Below are 12290 nucleotides of genomic sequence, written 5' to 3'. Positions count from 1 at the left end.
GACTCTTCAGGGCATTCTAGAGCATCTCCATAGGGTTAAGGTCAGGACTCTTCAGGGCATTCTAGAGGAGCATCTCCATAGGGTTAAGGTCAGGACTCTTCAGGACATTCTAGAGGAGCATCTCCATAGGGTTAAGGTCAGGACTCTTCAGGGCATTCTAGAGCAGGGGTGCACAAACTTTTTTGGTCTGGGGGCCGCATTGTCACATCGCTCTATTTCAAGGGGCCGCAAATAAAAAAAAATGTTGATCGGCGCTCATCTGCCTATTACACAAGCCAGTGCAAAGTGACTGGGGAGGAGTGATCGCTGCCACAGTCGTGCTGCAGATAATCGGACATCTTTCATCCTGATAAAATATTCAAATCAGCCGACAAATGAGCAATTCCTTGTTTATCGACTGATCAGCTGCACGATTATACCGGCCAGATATAAGCGCTCCTATGAAGACTTGTTCCCAGTAATTGTCCCAAATATCGTGCTGCAGCATAGCCCCTGAAACCGAAGAGTTATACTTACCTGCTCCCCGCCTCTCTGAACTGCCTCCGCTGTTTACACCTGGCAGTGCATGGACATGGTCATCCACCACTCCAGACAATGACTGGCTTAGGCGGTGATGTGGCCACAAGCAGCGTGTCCCTGCTGAAGCCAGTCATTGACTGGAGCTGTGCAAGTGACCATGGCTATGCACTGTCAGGTGTAAACAGAGCAGGAACCGGAAGATGGAGGCAGCGGGGGCAGCGCAGAGGAGCGGAGTGGAGCAGGTAATTATGAATCTTCTATTTCAGAGGCCATGCTCCAGGCCTCATTTTTACCAGAAAAGTGGGGACATTTCCTTCCATCCGGCCTCCTATTTATAAATCAGCGGTTTCCTTCACCGCAGAGGACGGAGCTCACTGGTTATCACCAGCTCCTGCCAATCCGGTTATAGGCGTCCTGCAGTAACCAGTAAGCACATTACCTTGCTAGTGGGGAAGGCGCCTATTGGTTAACGCTTGAATGACCAGGCCCGAAAAGGCCTCCACTGTATCTCAGAGCGCCTGCGCTGAATCAACACAGGCGCGCGATTTTTGAAATGCTGACAGGGCTGGCCCGGAGGAGGAGATCGCGGTCAATCAACAAGAGGAGGGGGCGGTTTTCTGCGGCTGCTACCAGCACGTAGACGCCCTACTTGCTGGTAGAAAGGTAATTAGCATATAATAAAAGTAAGTTTTTTGCTAAATCTACTGAACGAAAATTATTAATAACAATGTATAGCAATATCGCATGATAGGGATTATAAGTACACAAAAAAAAAGAGTTTAGTGGGGTGACAGGAGCCCTTTATTGACCAGACACTATTTTGTGATTTAGCGCGCGGTGGTTCAAATGATTGTGACCATCATATTTGTTGGACTACTAAGATAATTTTTGCAACAATTTTTATTTGGGGGAAACTATACAAAAGTTTTTAAAAAGTATATATTTTTTTCAAACTATAGCTCCTTATTCTTTAAATATGCAAACTGACACCAAAATAAATGATTATAATTAGTTCTCTATTTTGTGTATTTTGCTATATAATATGAAAAGTTTCACGTGAATGGGGCGGTAATGGTGACTGTTTTGATTGGTTTGGGTGTCTTTTCTTTTATGTATGAATTTTTTTTTTACTTAATATATTTCTGCTCCATAATATGTCCCCCAAGAGGTCATAAAAAGATCTTGGGGGACACTGTCACTTTTTTAAATTTTGCACTTTTTCATAAAAAGACTGTGGTGGGACAGTGAACACTCTTTTATTAAGCACTTTTTCCTTTATATTTTATTTTATTTTTTAATTTATTTAGTTTTCAAATCTTTTAAAATCATTTTTTAAAATATATTTTTACCACATAATTTGTCCCCAAGAGGTCACTGAAAGACCTTTGGGAGACAATAAGTGGCTTTTTTTGTACTATTTCCACTGTAACTGGAGCATCCAAAGGAGCCCCAGTTAGAGGGTAACAAGCCTGCTGGGGGGGCTTTGTACCAGGGCAGCGCTCCTCTGTTCCCGAGACACCTAGAGATCACGTGATCGCCGGGTCCACACTGCAGAGCGCTCATAGAGGAGAAGGCAGAAGAGCTAATAAAGCGCTTCTGTCTTCTCCTCAGCTTCCCCGCTCTCACTAATAGTCGGGGACCCTTTCTGCTCCTGCTACAGTGCAAAACCTGTGATCCATCTGCTGTGTGTCTGCCCAGCAGGGCGGGGGCCGCAAACCATGGCTCTGGGGGCCGCAGGTTGTGCACCCCTGTTCTAGAGCATCTCCATAGGGTTAAGGTCAGGACTCTTCAGGGCATTCTAGAGCATCTCCATAGGGTTAAGGTCAGGACTCTTCAGGGCATTCTAGAGCATCTCCATAGGGTTAAGGTCAGGACTCTTCAGGGCATTCTAGAGCATCTCCATAGGGTTAAGGTCAGGACTCTTCAGGGCATTCTAGAGCATCTCCATAGGGTTAAGGTCAGGACTCTTCAGGGCATTCTAGAGGAGCATCTCCATAGGGTTAAGGTCAGGACTCTTCAGGACATTCTAGAGGAGCATCTCCATAGGGTTAAGGTCAGGACTCTTCAGGGCATTCTAGAGCATCTCCATAGGGTTAAGGTCAGGACTCTTCAGGGCATTCTAGAGGAGCATCTCCATAGGGTTAAGGTCAGGACTCTTCAGGACATTCTAGAGGAGCATCTCCATAGGGTTAAGGTCAGGACTCTTCAGGGCATTCTAGAGCATCTCCATAGGGTTAAGGTCTGGACTCTTCAGGGCATTCTAGAGGAGCATCTCCATAGGGTTAAGGTCAGGACTCTTCAGGACATTCTAGAGGAGCATCTCCATAGGGTTAAGGTCAGGACTCTTCAGGGCATTCTAGAGCATCTCCATAGGGTTAAGGTCTGGACTCTTCAGGGCATTCTAGAGGAGCATCTCCATAGGGTTAAGGTCAGGACTCTTCAGGACATTCTAGAGGAGCATCTCCATAGGGTTAAGGTCAGGACTCTTCAGGGCATTCTAGAGCATCTCCATAGGGTTAAGGTCAGGACTCTTCAGGGCATTCTAGAGGAGCATCTCCATAGGGTTAAGGTCAGGACTCTTCAGGACATTCTAGAGGAGCATCTCCATAGGGTTAAGGTCAGGACTCTTCAGGGCATTCTAGAGCAGGGGTGCACAACCTTTTTTTGTCTGGGGGCCGCATTGTCACATCGCTCTATTTCAAGGGGCCGCAAATAAAAAAATGTTGATCGGCGCTCATCTGCCTATTACACAAGCCAGTGCAAAGTGACTGGGGAGGAGTGATCGCTGCCACAGTCGTGCTGCAGATAATCGGACATCTTTCATCCTGATAAAATATTCAAATCAGCCGACAAATGAGCAATTCCTTGTTTATCGACTGATCAGCTGCACGATTATACCGGCCAGATATAAGCGCTCCTATGAAGACTTGTTCCCAGTAATTGTCCCAAATATCGTGCTGCAGCATAGCCCCTGAAACCGAAGAGTTATACTTACCTGCTCCCCGCCTCTCTGAACTGCCTCCGCTGTTTACACCTGGCAGTGCATGGACATGGTCATACACCACTCCAGACAATGACTGGCTTAGGCGGTGATGTGGCCACAAGCAGCGTGTCCCTGCTGAAGCCAGTCATTGACTGGAGCCGTGCAAGTGACCATGGTTATGCACGGTCAGGTGTAAACAGAACAGGAACCGGAAGATGGAGGCAGCGCAGAGGACCAGAGCGGAGTGGAGCAGGTAATTATGAATTTTCTATTTCAGAGGCCATGCTCCAAGCCTCATTTTTACCAGAAAAGTGGGGACATTTCCTTCCATCCGGCCTCCTATTTATAAATCAGCGGTTTCCTTCACTGCAGAGGACGGAGCTCACTGGGTATCACCAGCTCCTGCCAATCCGGTTATAGGCGTCCTGCAGTAACCACTTTACCTTGCTAGTGGGGAAGGCGCCTATTGGTTAACGCTTGAATGACCAGTCCCGAAAAGGCCTCCACTGTATCTCAGAGCGCCTGCGCTAAATCAACACAGGCGTGGGATTTTTGAAATGCTGACAGGGCTGGCCCGGAGGAGGAGATCGCGGCTGGCCCTGTCAATCAACAAGAGGAGGGGGCGGTTTTCTGCGGCTGCTACCAGCACATAGACGCCCTACTTGCTGGTAGAAAGGTAATTAGCATATAATAAAAGTAAGTTTTTTGCTAAATCTACTGAACGAAAATTATTAATAACAATGTATAGCAATATCGCATGATAGGGATTATAAGTACACAAAAAAAAAGAGTTTAGTGGGGTGACAGGAGCCCTTTATTGTCCAGACACTATTTTGTGATTTAGCGCGCGGTGGTTCAAATGATTGTGACCATCATATTTGTTGGACTACTAAGATAATTTTTGCAACAATTTTTATTTGGGGGAAACTATACAAAAGTTTTTAAAAAGTATATATTTTTTTCAAACTATAGCTCCTTATTCTTTAAATATGCAAACTGACACCAAAATAAATGATTATAATTAGTTCTCTATTTTGTGTATTTTGCTATATAATATGAAAAGTTTCACGTGAATGGGGCGGTAATGGTGACTGTTTTGATTGGTTTGGGTGTCTTTTCTTTTATGTATGAATTTTTTTTTTACTTAATATATTTCTGCTCCATAATATGTCCCCCAAGAGGTCATAAAAAGATCTTGAGGGACACTGTCACTTTTTTAAATTTTGCACTTTTTCATAAAAAGACTGTGGTGGGACAGTGAACACTCTTTTATTAAGCACTTTTTCCTTTATATTTTATTTTATTTTTTAATTTATTTAGTTTTCAAATCTTTTAAAATCATTTTTTAAAATATATTTTTACCACATAATTTGTCCCCAAGAGGTCACTGAAAGACCTTTGGGAGACAATAAGTGGCTTTTTTTGTACTATTTCCACTGTAACTGGAGCATCCAAAGGAGCCCCAGTTAGAGGGTAACAAGCCTGCTGGGGGGGCTTTGTACCAGGGCAGCGCTCCTCTGTTCCCGAGACACCCAGAGATCACGTGATCGCCGGGTCCACACTGCAGAGCGCTCATAGAGGAGAAGGCAGAAGAGCTAATAAAGCGCTTCTGTCTTCTCCTCAGCTTCCCCGCTCTCACTAATAGTCGGGGACCCTTTCTGCTCCTGCTACAGTGCAAAACCTGTGATCCATCTGCTGTGTGTCTGCCCAGCAGGGCGGGGGCCGCAAACCATGGCTCTGGGGGCCGCAGGTTGTGCACCCCTGTTCTAGAGCATCTCCATAGGGTTAAGGTCAGGACTCTTCAGGGCATTCTAGAGCATCTCCATAGGGTTAAGGTCAGGACTCTTCAGGGCATTCTAGAGCATCTCCATAGGGTTAAGGTCAGGACTCTTCAGGGCATTCTAGAGCATCTCCATAGGGTTAAGGTCAGGACTCTTCAGGGCATTCTAGAGCATCTCCATAGGGTTAAGGTCAGGACTCTTCAGGGCATTCTAGAGGAGCATCTCCATAGGGTTAAGGTCAGGACTCTTCAGGACATTCTAGAGGAGCATCTCCATAGGGTTAAGGTCAGGACTCTTCAGGGCATTCTAGAGCATCTCCATAGGGTTAAGGTCAGGACTCTTCAGGGCATTCTAGAGGAGCATCTCCATAGGGTTAAGGTCAGGACTCTTCAGGGCATTCTAGAGGAGCATCTCCATAGGGTTAAGGTCAGGACTCTTCAGGGCATTCTAGAGCATCTCCATAGGGTTAAGGTCTGGACTCTTCAGGGCATTCTAGAGGAGCATCTCCATAGGGTTAAGGTCAGGACTCTTCAGGACATTCTAGAGGAGCATCTCCATAGGGTTAAGGTCAGGACTCTTCAGGGCATTCTAGAGCATCTCCATAGGGTTAAGGTCTGGACTCTTCAGGGCATTCTAGAGGAGCATCTCCATAGGGTTAAGGTCAGGACTCTTCAGGACATTCTAGAGGAGCATCTCCATAGGGTTAAGGTCAGGACTCTTCAGGGCATTCTAGAGCATCTCCATAGGGTTAAGGTCAGGACTCTTCAGGGCATTCTAGAGGAGCATCTCCATAGGGTTAAGGTCAGGACTCTTCAGGACATTCTAGAGGAGCATCTCCATAGGGTTAAGGTCAGGACTCTTCAGGGCATTCTAGAGCAGGGGTGCACAACCTTTTTTTGTCTGGGGGCCGCATTGTCACATCGCTCTATTTCAAGGGGCCGCAAATAAAAAAATGTTGATCGGCGCTCATCTGCCTATTACACAAGCCAGTGCAAAGTGACTGGGGAGGAGTGATCGCTGCCACAGTCGTGCTGCAGATAATCGGACATCTTTCATCCTGATAAAATATTCAAATCAGCCGACAAATGAGCAATTCCTTGTTTATCGACTGATCAGCTGCACGATTATACCGGCCAGATATAAGCGCTCCTATGAAGACTTGTTCCCAGTAATTGTCCCAAATATCGTGCTGCAGCATAGCCCCTGAAACCGAAGAGTTATACTTACCTGCTCCCCGCCTCTCTGAACTGCCTCCGCTGTTTACACCTGGCAGTGCATGGACATGGTCATCCACCACTCCAGACAATGACTGGCTTAGGCGGTGATGTGGCCACAAGCAGCGTGTCCCTGCTGAAGCCAGTCATTGCCTGGAGCCGTGCAAGTGACCATGGTTATGCACGGTCAGGTGTAAACAGAACAGGAACCGGAAGATGGAGGCAGCGCAGAGGACCAGAGCGGAGTGGAGCAGGTAATTATGAATTTTCTATTTCAGAGGCCATGCTCCAAGCCTCATTTTTACCAGAAAAGTGGGGACATTTCCTTCCATCCGGCCTCCTATTTATAAATCAGCGGTTTCCTTCACCGCAGAGGACGGAGCTCACTGGTTATCACCAGCTCCTGCCAATCCGGTTATAGGCGTCCTGCAGTAACCACTTTACCTTGCTAGTGGGGAAGGCGCCTATTGGTTAACGCTTGAATGACCAGTCCCGAAAAGGCCTCCACTGTATCTCAGAGCGCCTGCGCTAAATCAACACAGGCGTGGGATTTTTGAAATGCTGACAGGGCTGGCCCGGAGGAGGAGATCGCGGCTGGCCCTGTCAATCAACAAGAGGAGGGGGCGGTTTTCTGCGGCTGCTACCAGCACATAGACGCCCTACTTGCTGGTAGAAAGGTAATTAGCATATAATAAAAGTAAGTTTTTTGCTAAATCTACTGAACGAAAATTATTAATAACAATGTATAGCAATATCGCATGATAGGGATTATAAGTACACAAAAAAAAAGAGTTTAGTGGGGTGACAGGAGCCCTTTATTGACCAGACACTATTTTGTGATTTAGCGCGCGGTGGTTCAAATGATTGTGACCATCATATTTGTTGGACTACTAAGATAATTTTTGCAACAATTTTTATTTGGGGGAAACTATACAAAAGTTTTTAAAAAGTATATATTTTTTTCAAACTATAGCTCCTTATTCTTTAAATATGCAAACTGACACCAAAATAAATGATTATAATTAGTTCTCTATTTTGTGTATTTTGCTATATAATATGAAAAGTTTCACGTGAATGGGGCGGTAATGGTGACTGTTTTGATTGGTTTGGGTGTCTTTTCTTTTATGTATGAATTTTTTTTTTACTTAATATATTTCTGCTCCATAATATGTCCCCCAAGAGGTCATAAAAAGATCTTGAGGGACACTGTCACTTTTTTAAATTTTGCACTTTTTCATAAAAAGACTGTGGTGGGACAGTGAACACTCTTTTATTAAGCACTTTTTCCTTTATATTTTATTTTATTTTTTAATTTATTTAGTTTTCAAATCTTTTAAAATCATTTTTTAAAATATATTTTTACCACATAATTTGTCCCCAAGAGGTCACTGAAAGACCTTTGGGAGACAATAAGTGGCTTTTTTTGTACTATTTCCACTGTAACTGGAGCATCCAAAGGAGCCGCAGTTACAGGGAAACCAGCCCGCTGGGGGGGCTTTGTACCAGGGCAGCGCTCCTCTGTTCCCGAGACACCCAGAGATCACGTGATCGCCGGGTCCACACTGCAGAGCGCTCAGAGGAGAAGGCAGAAGAGCTAATAAAGCGCTTCTGTCTTCTCCTCAGCTTCCCCGCTCTCACTAATAGTCGGGGACCCTTTCTGCTCCTGCTACAGTGCAAAACCTGTGATCCATCTGCTGTGTGTCTGCCCAGCAGGGCGGGGGCCGCAAACCATGGCTCTGGGGGCCGCAGGTTGTGCACCCCTGTTCTAGAGCATCTCCATAGGGTTAAGGTCAGGACTCTTCAGGGCATTCTAGAGCATCTCCATAGGGTTAAGGTCAGGACTCTTCAGGGCATTCTAGAGCATCTCCATAGGGTTAAGGTCAGGACTCTTCAGGGCATTCTAGAGCATCTCCATAGGGTTAAGGTCAGGACTCTTCAGGGCATTCTAGAGCATCTCCATAGGGTTAAGGTCTGGACTCTTCAGGGCATTCTAGAGCATCTCCTTAGGGTTAAGGTCAGGACTCTTCAGGGCATTCTAGAGGAGCATCTCCATAGGGTTAAGGTCTGGACTCTTCAGGGCATTCTAGAGCATCTCCATAGAGTTAAGGTCTGGACTCTTCAGGGCATTCTAGAGCATCTCCATAGGGTTAAGGTCTGGACTCTTCAGGGCATTCTAGAGCATCTCCATAGGGTTAAGGTCTGGACTCTTCAGGGCATTCTAGAGCATCTCCATAGGGTTAGGGCTCATGCACACAAAACGTATTTTCTTTCAGTGTCTGTTCCATTTTTTTTGCGGAACCATTAATTTCAATGGGTCTGCAAAAAATGGAAGTTACTCCGTGTGCATTCCGTTTTCGTATGTCTGTATTTCCGTTCCGCAAAAAAATAGAACATGTCGTATTATTGTCTGCATTACGGACAAGGATAGTACAGTTCTATTAGGGGCCGGCTGTTCTGTTCCACAAAATACAGAATGCACATGGATGTCATCCGTATTTTCTGTGAACTGCAAAATACATACGGTCGTGTGCATGAGGCCTTCGGGTCAGGACTCTTCAGGGCATATCAAAGCATCTCCATAGGGTTAAGGGCTAAAACCCATCCCAAAACACAAATCTTTTTCCCGCCATTCTTTCGTTGATTTACTGGTGTTCTTTGAAGCTTCACCCAACATATTATTAGTAAAAATATATGTGGGGAAAAGCCATGAATAACAGAAACAAGGGCCCCGGCAAAGTACTTCACAGAGGTTCATGACAACCAACTCACTTACTTCACCTATTTGGCACTGAAAGGGTTAACAAGCCTGCTAGGAGGAGACAGACAGACAGCAACTTTTGCTATAGCCGGGGAGGAAACTCATAGGTCACCTGGACCTCATTTTATGGATTTTTTGATCTTTTTGTATTTCATGAAGATTACCCTTTTGGTCCAAGTGGCCACAATGAACTCTGAGAAGAAAGACATCCTTTGGTTAGAGCTGTAAAGGGACGTCCTGGGTTCAGCAGAGACCTGGGGAGAATTTGCTTCCATAGATGGTTGGATTGTATAGAGCCCTCGGGGATAGGAAATAAGCGTAGAGTGCAGTTAGAGGGTTAAAGAGGACCGTTCATTGCTTTTTTAGAAACAGGTATGTCTACCAGATAGGTGAACACCTCCACTTTTAAAATGCGCCTTTCCCCCCCCAAAAAATGCCGCTGCATGGGGATACTGTGCCCACCGCTATTTTTGGCACCTCATTTGTTCATTTCCACCATCGGTACAGGGAGGAGGGGGCGTCTGCTTCCCCCCGGCTGTGATGCACTTCGATGCGATTGGACGGCTGTTAGTACCTGCAGAGATCTCCTCCACAGTATGGCTGGAGCAATCGCTATGCCATCGCTCTTCCCCATTGTGAATCATTGCCGCAGCAGATTGAGATTACACACCATCCGCCGCCGACAAACAATGATCTTTAAGACGGTCAAAAGATTCCAGTTATCTGATGATCGAGCAACCGGCAGCAGGATTACACTGCAAGAGCTTCATACAATCCTGAGTGAGGCAAACAATGTCTGTACAGCGCTGTGGAATATGTCAGTGATATATAAGTGATGAGAATGTCTGTACAGCGCTACGGAATATGTCAGTGATATATAAGTGATGAGAATGTCCGGCTGTGGAATATGTCAGTGATATATAAGTGATGAGAATGTCTGTACAGCGCTGTGGAATATGTCAGTGATAGATAAGTGATGAGAATGTCTGTACAGCTCTGTGGAATATGTCAGTGATATATAAGTGATGAGAATGTCTGTACAGCGCTGTGGAATATGTCAGTGATATATAAGTGATGAGAATGTCTGTACAGCGCTGTGGAATATGTCAGTGATATATAAGTGATGAGAATGTCTGTACAGCGCTGTGGAATATGTCAGTGATATATAAGTGATGAGAATGTCTGTACAGTGCTGTGGAATATGTCAGTGATATATAAGTGATGAGAATGTCTGTACAGCGCTGTGGAATATGTCAGTGATATATAAGTGATGAGAATGTCTGTACAGCGCTGTGGAATATGTCAGTGATATATAAGTGATGAGAATGTCTGTACAGCGCTGTGGAATATGTCAGTGATATATAAGTGATGAGAATGTCTGTACAGCGCTGTTGAATATGTCAGTGATATATAAGTGATGAGAATGTCTGTACAGCGCTGTGGAATATGTCAGTGATATAGAAGTGATGAGAATGTCTGTACAGCGCTGTGGAATATGTCAGTGATATATAAGTGATGAGAATGTCCGGCTGTGGAATATGTCAGTGATATACAAGTGATGAGAATGTCTGTACAGCGCTGTGGAATATGTCAGTGATATATAAGTGATGAGAATGTCTGTACAGAGCTGTGGAATATGTCAGTGATATATAAGGGATGAGAATGTCTGTACAGCGCTGTGGAATATGTCAGTGATATATAAGTGATGAGAATGTCTGTACAGCTCTGTGGAATATGTCAGTGATATATAAGTGATGAGAATGTCTGTACAGCGCTGTGGAATATGTCAGTGATATATAAGGGATGAGAATGTCTGTACAGCGCTGTGGAATATGTCAGTGATATATAAGTGATGAGAATGTCTGTACAGTGCTGTGGAATATGTCAGTGATATATAAGTGATGAGAATGTCTGTACAGAGCTGTGGAATATGTCAGTGATATATAAGTGATGAGAATGTCCATACAGCGCTGTGGAACATGTCAGTGATATATAAGTGATGAGAATGTCCGGCTGTGGAATATGTCAGTGATATATAAGGGATGAGAATGTCTGTACAGCGCTGTGGAATATGTCAGTGATATATAAGTGATGAGAATGTCTGTACAGAGCTGTGGAATATGTCAGTGATATATAAGTGATGAGAATGTCCGTACAGCGCTGTGGAATATGTCAGTGATATATAAAAGTGATGAGAATGTCCGTACAGCGCTGTGGAATATGTCAGTGATAAATCAGTGATGAGAATGTCCGGCTGTGGAATATGTCAGTGATATATAAGTGATGAGAATGTCCGGCTGTGGAATATGTCAGTGATATATAAGGGATGAGAATGTCTGTACAGCGCTGTGGAATATGTCAGTGATATATAAGTGATGAGAATGTCTGTACAGCGCTGTGGAATATGTCAGTGATATATAAGTGATGAGAATGTCTGTACAGCGCTGTGGAATATGTCAGTGATATATAAGTGATGAGAATGTCTGTACAGCGCTGTGGAATCTGCAACTCCTGGCGGCCACCCATCATGAAAAGACTTTACATACTGGTCTGCCATCCTGAGAAGACTTTCCCGGCTGCTCCACTTCAATTGTCCAAGGGTGGATCGCCAAGTAAATTGTCTGCCACGGTTCCTGCAGTACCCTAACCCTCCAGCAGGGTTAATGGCCAGTAAAACCAGTGACGGGAGGAGGTCCCAGTGTCCAACAACTAATGGCAGGCTGTGACACCCTCTACTACCCCCCCTTCCCCAGTCTACAGGCTCACCACAACACCCCCTCCCCCGCACGACAGAGCAACAATCTCCCCCTCTTCACAGGCAGGACATCTATACCCCCTCCCCCCCGGCACGGCTCCACAAACGTATACTCCACACACACACGTATGACACTGCTCCACACACACCCCATCCACACGTATGACACTGCTCCACACACACCATCCACACGTATGACACTGCTCCACACACACACCATCCACACACACACCATCCACACGTATGACACTGCTCCACACACACCATCCACACGTATGAC

The sequence above is a fragment of the Bufo bufo genome, chromosome 9, assembly GCF_905171765.1.
Source record: "Bufo bufo chromosome 9, aBufBuf1.1, whole genome shotgun sequence".
Lineage (NCBI taxonomy): Eukaryota > Metazoa > Chordata > Amphibia > Anura > Bufonidae > Bufo > Bufo bufo.
This window is presented reverse-complemented; position numbering follows the sequence as displayed.